This window comes from Triticum urartu, chromosome 2A, assembly GCF_056163025.1.
Source record: "Triticum urartu cultivar PI428250 chromosome 2A, HENAU_Tu73, whole genome shotgun sequence".
NCBI lineage: Eukaryota > Viridiplantae > Streptophyta > Magnoliopsida > Poales > Poaceae > Triticum > Triticum urartu.
In genome coordinates, this window is record NC_141874.1 from 445,162,168 (window position 1) to 445,180,251 (window position 18,084).

An 18,084-nucleotide genomic window follows, 5' to 3' on the forward strand; every position below is an offset into this window, starting at 1 on the left:
ATTTTGGGCTGGAAAAGGAGCAAATATTAGAGACCTATTTCGCAAGTCCAAAAGTCCTGAAACTCCACAGAAGTCATTTTTGGGATTTATAAAAAATATTGATTGAAGAAAATACCAGAGGGGGCCCACACCCTGGCCACGAGGGTGGGGGCGCACCCTACCCCCTGGGCACGCCCCCTGCCTCGTGGGCCCCCTGGCAGGCCTCCGGTGTCCATCTGTTGCTATATGAAGTCTTTTACCCTGGAAAAAATCATAAGCAAGCTTTCGGGACGAGACTCCGCCGCCATGAGGCGGAACCAATCTAGGGCTCCGGCAGAGCTGTTCTGCCGGGGAAACTTCCCTCCGGGAGGGGGAAATCATCGCCATCGTCATCACCAACGATCCTCTCATCGGGAGGGGGTCCATCTTCATCAACATCTTCACCAGCATCATCTCCTCTCAAACCCTAGTTCATCTCTTGTATCCAATCTTTATCTCTAAGTATGAGATTGGTACCTGTAGGTTGCTAGTAGTGTTGATTACTCCTTGTAGTTGATGCTAGTTGGTTTATTTGGTGCAAGATCATATGTTCAGATCCATTATGCATATTAACACCCCTCTGATTATGAACATGAATATGCTTTGTGAGTAGTTACGTTTGTTCCTAAGGACATGGGAAAAGTCTTTCTATAAGTAGTCATGTGAAGTTGGTATTCGTTCCATATTTTGATGAGATGTATGTTGTCTCTCCTCTAGTGGTGTCATGTGAATGTCGACTACATGACACTTCACCATTGTTTGGGCCTATAGGAAGGCATTGGGAAGTAATAAGTAGATTATGGGTTTCTAGAGTGACAAAAGCTTAAACCCTACTTTATGCGTTGCTTCGTAAGGGGCTGATTTGGATCCATATGTTTCATGCTATTGTTAGGTTTACCTTAATACTTCTTTTGTAGTTTCGGATGCTTGCAATAGGAGTTAATCATAAGTGGGATGCTTGTCCAACTAAGGACTGCACCCAAGCACCGGTCCACCCACATATCAAATTATCGAAGTACCGAATATGAATCATATGAACGTGATGAAAACTAGCTTGACGATAATTCCCATGTGTCCTCAGGAGCGCTTTTCTCTATATAAGAGTTTGTCCAGGCTTGTCCTTTGCTATAAAAAGGATTGGCCATCTTTCTGTACTTTGTTTACACTTGTTACTTGCTACCTGTTACAATTTATCTTATCCCTAAACTATCTGTCACCTATAATTTCAGTGCTTGCAGGGAATACCTTACTGAAAACCGCTTGCCATTTCCTTCTGCTCCTCGTTGGGTTCAACACTCTTACTTATCGAAAAGTCTACGATATATCCCCTACACTTGTGGGTCATCAAGACTCTTTTCTGGTGCCATTGACGGGGAGTGAAGCACCTTTGGTAGGTGGAATTTGGTAAGGAAAAATGTATATAGTGTGCTGAAATTTACTGTCACTTGTTACCATGGAAAGTAATCCTTTGAGGGGCTTGTTCGGGGTATCTTCACCCCGACCAGTAGAGCAAAGAGTTTCTCCTCAACCTACTCAACCTACTGAAAATGAAAATGTTTACTTTGAAATTCCTTAGTGTATGATAGAGAAACTGCTGGCTAATCCTTTTGCACGAGATGGAACTTTACATCCAAATTTACACTTAATCTATGTGGATGAAGTTTGTGGATTATTTAAGCTTGCAGGTATGCCCGATGATGTTATCAAGAAGAAGGTCTTCCCTTTATCTTTGAAGGGAGATGCATTAACATGGTATAGGCTATGTGATGATATGGGATCATGGAACTACAAACGATTGAAATTGGAATTTCATCAGAAGTTTTATCCTATGCACCATGTTCATCGTGATCGTAATTATATATAAATTTTTGGCCTCGCGAAGGAGAAAGCATCGCTCAAGCTTGATGGAGGCTTAAGTCAATGTTATATTCATGCCCCAATCATGAGCTTTCTAGATAAATGATTATTCAAAAATTTTATGCTCGGCTTTCTGACAACAATCGCACCATGCTAGATACTTCTTGTACTGGTTCTTTTATGATGAAGACTGTTGAATTCAAATGGGATTTATTTGAAAGGATTAAACGCAACTCTGAAGATTGGGATCTCGATGAAGGTAAGGAGTTAGGTATAACACCTACGTTTGATCGTGTTAAATCTTTTATAGATACCGATGTTTTCCGTAAATTTAGCACTAAATGTGGACTTGACTCTGAGATAGTAGCTTCTTTTTGTGAATCCTTTGCTACTCATATTGATCTCCCTAAAGAGAAGTGGTTTAAATATCATCCTCCCATAGAAGTAAAAGTAGTTGAACCTATTAAAGTTGAAGAAAAGACTATCACTTATAATGATCCTATTGTTCCTACTACTTATGTTGAGAAACCACCTTTTCCTGTTAGGATAAAGGATCATGCTAAAGCTTCAACTGTTGTTCGTAAAATTAATATTAGAACTTATACACCTCCTGAGCAAGTTAAAGTTGAACCTAATATTGCTATTGTTAAAGATCTCTTGGCTGATAATATTGATGGGCATGTTATTTACTTTTGTGAGGAAACTACTAGAATTGCTAAGCCTGGTGCTAAAGATAAACATAGACCTGTTGTAGGCATGCCTGTTATCTCTGTTAAAATAGGAGATCATTGTTATCATGTCTTGTGTGATATGGGTGCTAGTGCTAGTGCTAGTGCTAGTGCAATACCTATTTCCTTATACAAAGAAATTATGCATGATATTGCACCAGCTGAGATAGAAGATATCGATGTTACCATTAAGCTTCCCAATAGAGATACTATTTCACTAATTGGGATTGTTAGAGATGTTGAAGTCTTGTGTGGGAAAGCTAAATATCCTGATGATTTTCTTGTTATTGGTTCCCCTCAAGATAGTTTTGTCCCATTATATTTGGTAGACCCTTCTTGAATACTGTTAATGCTAAGATAGACTGCGAAAATGATGTGGTTACTGTTGGTTTGGATGATATGTCTCATGAGTTTAATTTTTCTAAATTTCTTAGACAACCCCGTGATGAAGAATTGCCTAGTAAAGATGAAATAATTGTCTTGCTTCTATTGCTGTGCCTCCTAATGATCCTTTAGAACAATATTTGCTAGACCATGAAAATGATATGTTTATGAATGAAAGAAGGGAAATAGATGAAGTATTCTTTAAACAAGGACCCTTTCTGAAACACTACTTGCCTATTGAAATCCTAGGGGATCCTCCTCCACCCAAGGGTGATCCCGTGTTTGAGCTTAAACCATTACCTGATACTCTTAAGTATGCTTATCTTGATGAAAAGAAGATATGTCATGTTATTATTAGTGCTAACCTTTCAGAGCATGAAGAAGAGAATTTATTGAAAACTCTGAAGAAGCATCGTGCTGCTATTGAATATACTCTCAATGATCTTAAGGGCATTAGTCCCACTCTATGCCAACACAAAATAAATCTGGAGAAAGATGCCAAACCAGTTATTGATCACCAACGACGACTAAATCCTAAGATGAAGGAAGTGGTAAGAAAGGAAATACTAAAGCTCCTAGAGGCTGGTATAATTTATCCCGTTGCTGATAGTCAGTGGGTAAGTCATGTCCATTGTGTCCCTAAGAAGGGAGGTATTACTGTCGTTCCTAATGATAAAGATGAATTGATCTCGCAAAGAATTATTACATGTTATAGGATGGTAATTGATTTTTGCAAATTAAATAAGGCTACTAAAAAAGATCATTACCCCTTACCTTTTAATTATCAAATGCTAGAAATATTATCCAAACGTACACATTTTTGCTTTCTAGATGGTTACTCTGGTTTTTCTCAAATACCTGTGTCAGCTGATGATCAAGCAAAGACCACTTTTACTTGCCTTTCGGCACTTTTGCTTATAGACGTATGCCTTTTGGTTTATGTAATGCACCTGCTACCTTTCAAAGATGCATGATGGCTATATTCTCTGACTTTTGTGAAATGATATGTGAGGTTTTCATGGACGATTTCTCCATTTATGGATCCTCTTTTGATGATTGCTTGAGCAACCTTGATCGAGTTTTGCAGAGATGTGAAGAAACTAATCTTGTCTTGAATTGGGAGAAGTGGCACTTTATCATTAATGAAGGCATTGTCTTGGGGCATAAAATTTCTGAAAGAGGTATTGAAGTTGATAAAGCTAAAGTTGATGCTATTGAAAAAATGTCGTGTCCTAAGGACATCAAAGGTATAAGAAGTTTCCTTGGTCATGCCAGTTTTTATAGGAGGTTCATTAAGGACTTCTCAAAAATTTCTCGGCCTATGACTAATCTATTACAAAAAGATATACCTTTTGTTTTTAATGATGATTGTGTAGAAGCATTTGAAATACTTAAGAAAGCATTAATTTCTGCACCTATCATTCAGCCACCTGATTGGAATTTACCCTTTGAAATCATGTGTGATGCTAGTGATTATGCTGTAGGTGCTGTTCTAGGGCAAAGAGTTGATAAGAAATTAAATGTCATTCAATATGCTAGTAAAACTCTAGACAATACCCAGAGAAATTATGCCACTACTGAAAAAGAATTCTTAGCAGTTGTATTTGCTTGAGATAAGTTCAGACCTTATATTGTCGATTCTAAAGTAACTATTCACACTGATCATGCTGCTATTAAATATCTTATGGAAAAGAAAGATGCTAAACCTAGACTTATTAGATGGGTTCTCTTGCTACAAGAATTTGATTTGCATATTATTGATAGAAAGGGAGCTGAGAACCCCGTTGCAGACAACTTGTCTAGGTTAGAAAATGTTCTTGATGACCCACTACCTATTGATGATAGCTTTCCTGATGAACAACTGAATGTCATAAATGCTTCTCGTACTGCTCCATGGTATGCTGATTATGCTAATTACATTGTTGCTAAATTTATACCACCTAGTTTCACATACCAACAAAAGAAAAAGTTTTTCTACGATTTAAGACATTACTTCTGGGATGACCCACATCTTTATAAAGATGGAGTAGATGGTGTTATTAGGCGTTGTGTACCTGAGCATGAACAGGAACCGATCCTGCGCAAGTGTCACTCCGAGGCTTATGGAGGGCACCACGCTGGAGATAGAACTGCACATAAGGTATTGAATCTGGTTTTTATTGGCCTACTCTCTTCAAGGATGTTCGTAAGTTTGTCTTATCTTGTGATGAATGTCAAAGAGTTGGTAATATTAGTAGACGTGAAGAAATGCCTATGAATTATTCACTTGTTATTGAACCATTTGATGTTTGGGGCTTTGATTATATGGGACCGTTTCCTTCCTCTAATCGGTATACACATATTTTAGTTGTTGTTGATTACGTTACTAAGTGGGTAGAAGCTATTCCAACTAGTAGTGCTGATCATAACACCTCTATTAAGATGCTTAAAGAAGTTATTTTTCCGAGGTTTGGAGTCCCTAGATATTTAATGACTGATGGTGGTTCACATTTCATTCATGCTGCTTTCATATAATGCTTGCTAAGTATGATGTTAATCATAGAATTGCATCTCCATATCACCCACAGTCTAGTTGTCAAGTAGAATTGAGTAATAGAGAGCTCAAATTAATTTTGCAAAAGACTGTTAATAGGTCTAGAAAGAATTGGTCCAAGAAACTTGATGATGCATTATGGGCCTATAGAACTGCATATAAAAATCCTATGGGTATGTCTCCGTATAAAATGGTTTATAGAAAAGCATGTCACTTACCTCTCGAACTAGAACATAAGGCATATTGGGCTATTAAGGAGCTCAATTATGATTTCGAACTTGCCGGTGAGAATAGGTTATTTGACATTAGCTCACTTGATGAATGGAGAACCCAAGCCTATGAGAATGCCAAGTTGTTTAAAGAAAAAGTTAAAAGATGGCATGACAAAAGGATACAAAAACGTGAGTTTAATGTAGGTGATTATGTGTTGCTATACAACTCTCGTTTAAGATTTTTGCAGGGAAACTCCTCTCTAAATGGCAAGGTCCTTACGTTATCGAGGAGGTCTATCGTTTCGGTGCCATAAAAATCAACAACTTCGAAGGCACAAATCCGAAGGTGGTGAACGGTCAAAGAATTAAACATTATATCTCAGGTAATCCTATAAATGTTGAAACTAATATTATTGAAACCGTAACCCTGGAGGAATACATAAGGGACACTTTCCAGAAAGTTTCAGACTCTGAAAAGGAATAGGTACGTGGTACGGTAAGCAAACCGACCCCAAAACAGTTCTAATGGCAATGTTTCTCCATTTTGGAATATTTAGAAAAATAGAAAAATAAGAAGCATTCCGGGAAGGACACGAGGCTTCCACGAGGGTGGGAGGCACGCCCTACCCCCTTGGCATGCCCCCTGTCTCGTGGGCACCTCGTGCGCTCTCCGGACTCTGTTTTCTTGCACGATACGTATTTTGGTCGGTAAAAATTCATTATATAATCTTCGGAAGGTTTTACTCCTGTATCACGCAAATATCCTCTGTTCTTGCTTCGAGCTATTTTCTGTCAGAGTCATGAAGGCCAGGCATCATGTCGTCCCCCTCCACCAACAGTCAGGGCAACGATGCTTGGCTGATGAAGATAGAGCTGAAGAGAGAAGAATCCGAGGAGATCAACAAGGATGATGGATCAAGAAAACTAGGGAAGATCAAGCTCCGGCAGCAGAAGAAGAAGACACCCTTCCACCTCTCTTTACCCCAACTAAGATTGAAGCTTTCAAGATGATTGAATTACTCGTATACAAAACAAGTGTCTCACACGTGAAATTTTTTTGTTGAAGGATCATATCATCGCACTCAAGGGCATTATCCGCAAGTTGGAGGATCTCTTACGCTTGATGTGCGACTATTCATCATCACCACCGTCCTCTTCACCGGCAAAGGAGATCTAATCACATGGGTATAGGCACTGTAACATCCCAAATTTTCAATTTGGAATGTTATACATTAGGTCATCATGCATATCATATTTTATTTTGCTTTTGGTTTTGATCCTAGAAAATCCTAAGCAACTCAAGGACCCACGGAGAGAGTTGGGGATTTCGTTATTTACATATTTGAGCTTTCTCAAATTATGTAAGCAGGATCATTTGATTTTATTTATTTTATCATCAATTATTTCTATTCAAAAAATATGAGAGAGGGAATAAAATGACTTTCCAAGATATAGAAATATTGAGGATTTAATAAAAAAATCAAATAAGATTTATTTCGGAGTTTTTCGGTATTTTTATTTGAATTTAGGAAAAATGCGCGTTATTCAAAGTTGTAGTTTGGGCCCAAATAAATGTTCACTTTTTCGGGCTTGATTTTAGAAGCCCGGGAAAATTTATTTCGTGAATTTTGGAGTCCGTTTAGTATTTCTTTTTACTTTTCTTCCGAGCGGAATTATTTAAAAAAAACGCAGAACCGACTATGGGCCGTACTCGGCCAGGACACCGCCGGCCGAGGCCTTTATAAGCCGCCGCCCCGGGGCCCGAGAGAGCCCAGCCGCCCCAGCCGAAACCCTAACCCTAGCCCAGCCCCGCCGCCGACGCCGCCGCCCGCCGCCGTCGCCGGAGCCGCGCGTCGCCTGAGGTTCGCCGCCCTCGAAATCCGTGCCGTTTAAAAAAAAGTTTTCTGTTCGTCATTTTTCTTTTTCGTCGGATTTTCCGCGGTTATTTTCTAATCGCGATCTCTGATCCGATTTCGTTTTAGTATAACTTTTCGCTCGTTTATCGGAATCAGGCGATTCAAGCGCCTGGAGTTTCGTCTCGAAACCCTCTTTCCGAATAATCAACTTAAACAAGTTTTTGCTACTGTAAAATTTACCTTAGATCCAGATTACTAGAATGAAGTTGTTTTCTTTCGCCGTTTGATTTCTTTTGCTTCGTTCGATTTGATTCTTTTTGCAAACCAGGGTTCTTAAGTTGAACTTTCTGGATAGATCTTCTATTTGAGTTTTACTTGTGCATTAGATGAGTACTTATTGTATGCTTGTTTGTTTGCCTGCGTTAGAATACTCGGAGTGCGCCGCCTGTTACTTTGAATCTCTAGGTTTCGTGGATCATCAGCAAGGCAAGTAACACTTTGATCATACCTTTTTCTACAACCCAGTTTTATTGCATTAGATCAATCCTCACACATTGCATGATTAGGATATAATTAAATTGTGGGATGGGAAGTAGATGAGGTAGTACCTATTACCCGTTTTATTTTCAAACCTTTGGGAGTTACTTCTACGTTTACTTATTATGCCATGCTATGCTAGTAGACGTGGATTGGGTGAGTGATATCCATGACAGATGTGAGATTATTAATTAATGGTTTATCTAAGGTGGCAACCTAAACACACATCTGGGTGGATTGAGGCACCTGGGTATTCCAGGACTTGCCTGTTTTTCTTTTGGACCGCCACCCAGGCTCAAAGGGATCATGAGATTATTCAAACTAGAAACTTCCGTGTGCAGCCACAAGCCATTATGGGCTCTGGCATAGTTGATTAAGTTGTGCGAACTCTTACAGTGGTAGACTAGCAGATGTAGGGGATGTAGGTGGTACGGTCTACCCGATCGTAAGGTGCTAGCGCTTCTGAAAGACTATGTCTCGGTCATCCGTTTCTCAAACACCATGTAGTGCGAGAAATCCAACGGAGGCGATCGAGTCTTGTGGGGAAAAGTGCGCAAACCTCCACAGAGTGTAACAAACTAATCATGGTTAGCCGTGTGCCCGGTTATGGACATCTTGAGTATCTAGTACCTGGATTATCATGTGAATCTCAACATGTTACTCTAAAATTAATTTTGTTGGGTTTAATGATGTTACTTAATTGGGATTGAGAATGCTGTCAACCATTCTCAATGTTTAACAACCACCATGATAGTAATTAAATTTATTCCTTTGAAGTAGGGAAAAATTGGCTTTACGCAAAAACTGTAACCATAGAGCTTTCCACCAGCCATATATGCATATAGTATAGCTGTTGCATTCCATTACTCTCTATGTGTTACCTTGCCAGCATATTCCATGTGCTGACCCGTTTTCGGGCTGCAACGTTAATGTTGCAGACTTTTCAGACGACGATTGAGGAGTTTTAGGTCGTGGTTCTATACTCAGTGATGCCGTTGGAGTTGATGGACTCACTTATCTTCCAAGCCTTCCGCTGTTATCGTTATTAGATGGCCTTAAGCCATATTTATTGTAATAAGTTCTCTTTTGAGACACTCGATGTAATAAGTGTGTGATTGCTACTCTGATATAAATCCTTCGAGTACTGTGTGGTGTCAGCATTACTGATCCAGGGATGACACCGGAGCACAGAGATCAGACTGTCTGAGGTCTGGTCGCTATAGAGATGGTATCAAAGCACACGCTGACTGTAGGACACGACCACTAAGCTAAAGACCTAGAGCACTACTCACTCTCTTCTCTTCTGACTTCTCATCTTTTCTACTCTTTAGGATGGCGGATGCAAGGAACAAGTTCACCCAACCAGATGAGGATACACCCTTTGGACGCCACTTGAAGGGAGTCACTAAATACCTGAACATAGGAGTACCAAGCTTCACGGGAACCTACAACGCCACTTTACCTGAAGAAGAGCGCTGGATGATTCAAGTTCAAGTTCCAGGAAGGACGTTCATGCCAGTCACTGAGCCCATAGAGTTTTCTCTTGATGCACCAACTTGGAGTCTAGGAAAGAGTATGGCAGCTCACATCGCCATGGGACGCATTGGAGAAGTCTACCACAAGGATCTCAAGGATACTATCTACCAGATTTGTGGGCGCCGAGATGAACACTAGGAGATGATCAGCACCAGGAAAGATAGATCAATTGCAGCTTTTATTCAGGAGTTAAATCAGCACATTCGACGACAAGAGAATCAGATGTGCGCCGACATGATAGATCTGAAGAAGGCTAAGACTAGAATCAAGGAACTGGAGGAAGAACTCAAGGCTACACGCGAAGATTATGAAGAAGAAATTGAAGTATTGGTGGATAAGAATGCCGACCTAACTATGAAGCTAGCAGTATTTATGGGAGGCCCGACACCAGTAGATGAAGACGAGGAACCCAAGGAGATTAGCCCGGAAGACTACATCATCATTGAAGGCACCGACTCGGAACAAGATAGTAGCAATGATGACTATGTTGATGAAGCAGGAGCAGATATCATGGAGTCTACAACCGTAGAATATTTCTAGTAGACCACCTCATCAGTAGTAGTAGTCCACCATGTAAATTTAGTAGTCCGAGCACTTTGTGATAGTTAGATCGTTTGTATGCCTTTGTTTGATTGATTGAAGTGAATTGTTTGCTTTTGCCTCATGTGCATATGGGTAGTGTTTTCTCTTTAGCCCCCCTCTATTCTTATATCTCTTCTTTTCTAAACCCTCAGATGCCTCCGAGATGTGACCCCGGATTTGCCTTTCCGCCGGAGCTCACCCAGTTGATCCAGCAGCAAAACACCTTGATGCAGTTGCTAGTTCAGAATCAGAATCAGGGGAACAACAACAACAACCCACCACCACCACCTGTTGACCACTTAGCCCGTTTTCTTAGGCTAAATCCGCCGGTGTTTTCCAGTAGCACCGAGCCGATAGTAGCAGATGATTGGCTCCGCAAGATAGCTAGGGAGTTGACCACAGCAGGATGCACAGATGCGGAGAAGGTGAACTTTGCCGCACATCAGTTAGAAGGACCCGCAGCATCCTGGTGGGAGAATTTCACAGCCACCTTCCCAGTCGACACTGTCACATGGGACCAGTTTCAGCAGGCTTTTCGTACTGCCCATGTTTCAGCAGGAGCAATGGCCATGAAGAAGCGTGAGTTTCGTAACTTGCGCCAAGGAGGACGAACAGTTGGCCAGTATGTGGAGGAGTTTAGTAAGCTAGCACGTTATGCCCCAGATGACGTTGCTACGGATGCAGCTAAGCAGGAGAAATTCCTGGAAGGATTGAATGATGAGTTGAGTATGCAGTTGATGGTAGCCACCTTCAACAACTACCAGGAGTTGGTAGACCGTGCTCTTATGATTGAAGGGAAGCAGCAGCAAATTGAGAACCGCAAGAGGAAATATGGACAAGGAAAGTATAATTCAGGAGCTCAGCAGAAGCCTCGCTTTACCCCTAGACCGGGAGGACATTTTCAGCATACCCATGGAGTAGGTAGCTCGCACAATCACAATGGCACCAAGAATGGTAATGGGAATGGAGGAAGCAATGGCCATAACCGCAGCACCCCATCAACCCCAGCCAAGAAGGACTTGAGCCACGTCACTTGCTATAAGTGTTCGAAGCCAGGACATTATGCAAATGAATGTCCTGAAGGCCAAAACGGCAATGGAAGTTCTGGAAAGAAGCCGAACCCTTTCAACAGGGGACAGGTGAACCACGTTAATGTGGAGGAGGTTGAAGCTCAGCCTGATGCAGTAATAGGTAAGTTTTTGGTTAAGTCATTTACTTCACTCGTTCTTTTTGATACTAGTGCATCTCATTCATACATCTCAAGGGGATTTGTGGATAAGTATAACCTACCAACCCAAGCCCTTAGGTCACCCATGTTAGTAACCTCGCCAGGAGCAGAGTATGTGGCTAGTCTATGGTGTGATCGGTTACCATTAAGGATTGGTAACTATGTTTTTCCCTCAGACCTAATTGTATTGGAATCTCAAGGATTGGATGTGATAATAGGCATGGATTGGTTATCAAAGTATGAAGGGAATATTGAGTGTGCTAGTAAGTCAATTTTTCTTACCACACCAGAAGGGAGAAGGATCAAGTATGTATCCCGGCATGTGCCAAAGAGGACACAAGTAAATTCCTTATCAGGAGTTGTGCAGGAGGAAGTACCAGTGGTAAAGGATTTTCCTGATGTATTTCCCGAAGAGTTGCCAGGCCTGCCACCAGATAGAGACATTGAGTTTTTGATTGAACTTTTGCCAGGCACTGGGCCAATATCGAAGCGACCATATAGGATGCCTGCAAAAGATTTGGTGGAAATTAAGAAGCAGATTAAGGAGTTACTTGATAAGGGATATATTCGCCCAAGTTCTTCGCCTTGGGGATCACCAGTACTTGTAGTAGAGAAGAAGGATGGATCGTTAAGGATGGTTGTTGACTATCGAGAATTGAATGAAGTAACAATCAAGAACAAGTACCCGCTACCAATGATCACTGATCTGTTTGATCGATTGCAAGGAGCTAAAGTGTTTTCCAAGATCGATTTGCGATCAGGGTACCATCAATTGAAGATTCGAGAGCAGGACATACCTAAGACAGCTTTTACCACCAGGTATGGGCTGTATGAGTATACCGTTATGTCATTTGGTCTGACTAACGCACCTGCCTATTTTATGAACATGATGAACAAAGTGTTTATGGAATTTTTGGATAAGTTCGTCGTAGTGTTCATTGATGATATCCTAGTATATTCGAAGAATGAAGAGGAGCATAAGGAGCATTTGCGTTTGGTACTTGGAAAGCTCAGAGAACATCAATTATATGCCAAGCTCAGCAAATGTGAGTTTTGGTTGAAGGAAGTAGGATTCCTCGGACACGTTATATCCGGAGAAGGTATAGTAGTAGATCCCACTAAAGTTGAAACCGTGACCAGGTGTGAAGCCCCAACAACAGTTGGAGAGATCCGGAGTTTTCTTGGACCCGCAGGATACTACCGGAGGTTTATTGAGAATTTCTCAAAGATTGCGAAGCCTATGACGGAGTTGTTGAAGAAGGATACCAAGTTCAAATGGACTGAGGAGTGTGAGGCTAGTTTCCAGGAATTGAAGAACCATTTGGTCACCTCACCAGTGTTGATTTTGCCAGATCAGACCAAGGATTATGAGGTGTATTGCGACACTTCACGTCGAGGACTTGGAGCAGTACTTATGCAGGATGGAAGAGTTGTTTCGTATGCTTCACGACAACTGAAGCCTTACGAGTTGAATTATGCCACGCATGATTTGGAGTTAGCAGCCGTAGTGCATGCATTAAAGACATGGAGACATTTCCTCATTGGAAATCATTGTGAGGTGTACACGGATCACAAGAGTTTGAAGTACATTTTCACACAGAAGGAGTTGAACCTCAGACAAAGGAGATGGTTGGAGCTCATCAAGTATTATGATATGAGATTGCATTATCATCCCGGAAAGGCTAATGTGGTAGTTGATGCATTAAGCCGCAAGAGCCATGTCAACACGTTAATGACGGGAGAAATACCCAAGGTGTTAGCAGAAAATTTTCGTGAACTATGTTTGGAAATAGTTCCGAGAGGCTATGTAGCAGCGTTGGAAATTCAGTCAACTTTGATGGACAAAATCAGAGAAGCTCAGAAAACTGACAAAGACATTGCCGCTATAAAGGAGAAACTGAGCAAAGGAAAAGCTAAAGGATTTCGTGAGGATGAGCACGACACCCTATGGTTTGAAGACCGTGTTTATGTACCCAATGACCCGGAGATCAGAAAGTTGATTCTGCAAGAGGCACATGATTCACCGTATTCGATTCATCCAGGAAATACCAAGAAGTATTTGGATTTGAAGGATATTTTCTGGTGGACCGGAATGAAGAAGGATATTGTAGAGTATGTAGCAGTTTGTGACGTATGTCAGAGAGTAAAGGCAGAGCATCAAAAGCCAGCAGGATTGTTGCAACCATTGCCGATACCCGAATGGAAGTGGGATAAGCTAGGCATGGATTTTATCATGGGATTACCAAGGACTCGTTCAGGCTATGACTCAATTTGGGTTGTAGTTGATCGATTGATGAAGGTAGCTCATTTCATCCCAGTAAAGACCACTTACACCAGTGCTAAGTTGGCAAAGATATACATGACCAGGATCGTATGTTTGCATGGAGTTCCGAGGAGCATCGTATCAGATAGAGGAACCCAGTTTACCTCAAAGTTCTAGAAGCAGTTGCATGAGACTTTGGGTACTAGGCTAGAATTTAGTACAGCTTTTCATCCGCAGACAGATGGACAAACTCAGAGAGTCAATCAGATTTTGGAGGATATGCTGAAAGCTTGTGCGCTAGATTATGGATCTAGTTGGGACGATAATTTGCCATATGCAGAGTTCTCTTACAATAATAGCTATCAGACCAGTTTGAAGATGGCACCTTTCGAAGCTCTGTACGGAAGGAGGTGAAGGACACCATTGTCGTGGGACGAAGTTGGAGACCGTCAGTTGTTTGGACCAGATCTGATTAAGGAGTCTGAACAGAAGGTGAAGTTGATTCCCGATAGGCTCAAGGTAGCCCAGTCCAGGCAAAAGAGCTACGCAGATTCTAAATGCAAGGAGACAGTTTACGAAGTCGGAGATAGAGCTTATCTTCGAGTATCCCCACTCCGAGGGATTAAGCGCTTTGGAGTTAAGGGGAAGTTAGCGCCACGATTTGTAGGGCCATATCGAGTTTTGGAGTGTATGGGAGAAGTGGCCTACAAGTTGGAATTGCCAGAAGGATTGACAGGAGTTCATGATGTGTTCTACATTTCTCAGTTGAAAAAGTGTCACGCGGAGATGGCTGACATACCTTTGAGAGACATAGTGCCATTGGAAGCAATTCAGTTGGATAACAATTTGACCTATGAGGAGAAACCAGTCAAGATTCTTGAGTTTGCCAGCCGAGTCACTCGCAGCAAGGTTATCAAGTTTTGCAAAGTTTAGTGGAGCCACCACACGGAGGATGAAGCCACCTGGGAGCGAGAGGAAGATTTGCTCAAAGACCACCCTCACCTATTTTCTAGCCAACCCGAATCTCGAGGGCGAGATTCATCTTAAGGGGGGTAGGTTTGTAACATCCCAAATTTTCAATTTGGAATGTTATACATTAGGTCATCATGCATATCATATTTTATTTTGCTTTTGGTTTTGATCCTAGAAAATCCTAAGCAACTCAAGGACCCACGGAGAGAGTTGGGGATTTCGTTATTTACATCTTTGAGTTTTCTCAAATTATGTAAGCAGGATCATTTGATTTTATTTATTTTATCATCAATTATTTCTATTCCAAAAATATGAGAGAGGGAATAAAATGACTTTCCCAAAATATAGAAATATTGCGGATTTAATAAAAAAATCAAATAAGATTTATTTAGGAGTTTTTCGGTATTTTTATTTGAATTTAGGAAAAATGTGCGTTTTTCAAAGTTGTAGTTTGGGCCCAAATAAATGTTCACTTTTTCGGGCTTGATTTTAGATGCCCGGGAAAATTTATTTCGTGAATTTTGGAGTCCGTTTAGTATTTCTTTTTATTTTTCTTCCGAGCGGAATTATTTAAAAAAAACGCGGAACCGACTATGGGCCGTACTCGGCCAGGACACCGCCGGCCGAGGCCTTTATAAGCTGCCGCCCCGGGGCCCGAGAGAGCCAGCCGCCCCAGCCGAAACCCTAACCCTAGCCCAGCCCCGCCTCCGCCAGCCGCCACCGCCCACCGCCGACGCCGAAGCCGCGCGTCGCTCGAGGTTCGCCGCCCTCGAAATCCGTGCCGTTTAAAAAAAAGTTTTCTGTTCGTCATTTTTCTTTTTCGTCGGATTTTCCGCGGTTATTTTCTGATCGCGATCTCTGATCTGATTTTCGTTTTAGTATAACTTTTCGCTCGTTTATCGGAATCAGGTGATTCAAGCGCCTGGAGTTTCGTCTCGAAACCGTCTTTCCGAATAATCAACTTAAACACGTTTTTGCTACCGTAAAATTTGCCTTAGATCCAGATTACTAGAACGAAGTTGTTTTCTTTCGCCGTTTGATTTCTTTTGCTTCGTTCGATTTGATTCTTTTTGAAAACTAGGGTTCTTAAGTTGAACTTTCTGGATAGATATTCTATTTGAGTTTTACTTGTGCATTAAATGAGTACTTATTGTATGCATGTTTGTTTGTCTGCGATAGAATACCCGGAGTGCGCCGCCTGTTACTTTGAATCTCTAGGTTTCGCGGATCATCAGCAAGGCAAGTAACACTTTGATCATACCTTTTTCTACAACCCAGTTTTATTGCATTAGATCAATCCTCACACATTGCATGATTAGGATCTAATTAAATTGTGGGATGGGAAGTAGATGAGGTAGTACCTATTACCCGTTTTATTTTCAAACCTTTGGGAGTTACTTCTACGTTTATTTATTATGCCATGCTATGCTAGTAGACGTGGATTGGGTGAGTGATATCCATGACAGATGTGAGATTATTAATTAATGGTTTATCTAAGGTCGCAACCTAAACACACATCTGGGTGGATTGAGGCACCTGGGTATTCCAGGACTTGCCTATTTTTCTTTTGGACCGCCACCCAGGCTCAAAGGGATCATGAGATTATTCAAACTAGAAACTTCCGTGTGCAGCCACAAGCCATTATGGGCTCTGGCATAGTTGATTAAGTTGTGCGAACTCTTACAGTGGTAGACTAGCAGATGTAGGGGATGTAGGTGGTATGGTCTACCCGATCGTAAGGTGCTAGCGCTTCTGAAAGACTATGTCTCGGTCATCCGTTTCTCAAACACCATGTAGTGCGAGAAATCCAACGGAGGCGATCGAGTCTTGTGGGGAAAAGTGCGCAAACCTCCACAGAGTGTAACAAACTAATCATGGTTAGCCGTGTCCCCGGTTATGGACATCTTGAGTATCTAGTACCTGGATTATCATGTGAATCTCAACATGTTACTCTAAAATTAATTTTGTTGGGTTTAATGATGTTACTTAATTGGGATTGAGAATGCTGTCAACCATTCTCAATGTTTAACAACCACCATGATAGTAATTAAATTTATTCCTTTGAAGTAGGGAAAAATTGGCTTTACGCAAAAACTGTAACCATAGAGCTTTCCACCAGCCATATATGCATATAGTATAGCTGTTGCATTCCATTACTCTCTATGTGTTACCTTGCCAGCATATTCCATGTGCTGACCCGTTTTCGGGCTGCAACGTTAATGTTGCAGACTTTTCAGACGACGATTGAGGAGTTTTAGGTCGTGGTTCTATACTCAGTGATGCCGTTGGAGTTGATAGACTCACTTATCTTCCAAGCCTTCCGCTGTTATCGTTATTAGATGGCCTTAAGCCATATTTATTGTAATAAGTTCTCTTTTGAGACACTCGATGTAATAAGTGTGTGATTGCTACTCTGATATAAATCCTTCGAGTACTGTGTGGTGTCAGCATTACTGATCCAGGGATGACACCGGAGCACAGAGATCAGACTGTTTGAGGTCTGGTCGCTACAGGCACTCCCCTTGGCAACTGCCGAGCTTGGGGGAGGTGCCCCGGTATCGTATCACCATCACACTCCTATCTTTACCGTTTTTCTTAGTTCAATCCTTTTGGTATTATCTCGATCTAGTAGAGTAAAGTTTTAGTATGATCTAGTTGTGAGTTTTGCTTTATGACCCCTCTTTGTAATCGAGTATGTGAGCTTTATATAATAAAGATTAGTGTTGATTCAAGGGCTTGATTATCTTGCTATGATCTTGAGTGAATAAAAGAAAAATAAAGAATAAAAAGAAATAAAGAGATCATATTGATCTTATGAAGAGTAATGACTTCACATAGAGAGAGTATGATGATTACAAGTTGTTGAGAGTTGAAAAACATAGTTTTGGTCATCGTTGCAATTAATAAGAAGTAATAAAGAAAGAGAGGTTTCACATATAAATATACTATCTTGGTCATCTTTTATGATTGTGAGCACTCATTAAAATATGACATGCTAAAGAGTTGATGTTGGACAAGGAAGACAATGTAATGGGTTATGTTTGCTTATATCTGAGATAAAGTATATTGTCATGGATCATCCAACATGTTGAGCTTGCCTTTCTCCCTCATGCTAGCCAATTCCTTGCACCAAGTAGAGATACTACTTGTGCTTCCAAATACCCTTAAAACCAGTTTTGCCATCAGAGTCCACCATATCTACCTATGGATTGAGTAAGATCCTTCAAGTAAGTTGTCATCGGTGCAAGCAATAAAAATTGCTCTCTAAATATGTATGACTTATTAGTGTGGGAGAAAATAAGCTTTATACGATCTTGTGATGTGGAAGAAATAAAAGCGACAGACTGCATAATAAAGGTTCATATCACAAGGGGCAAT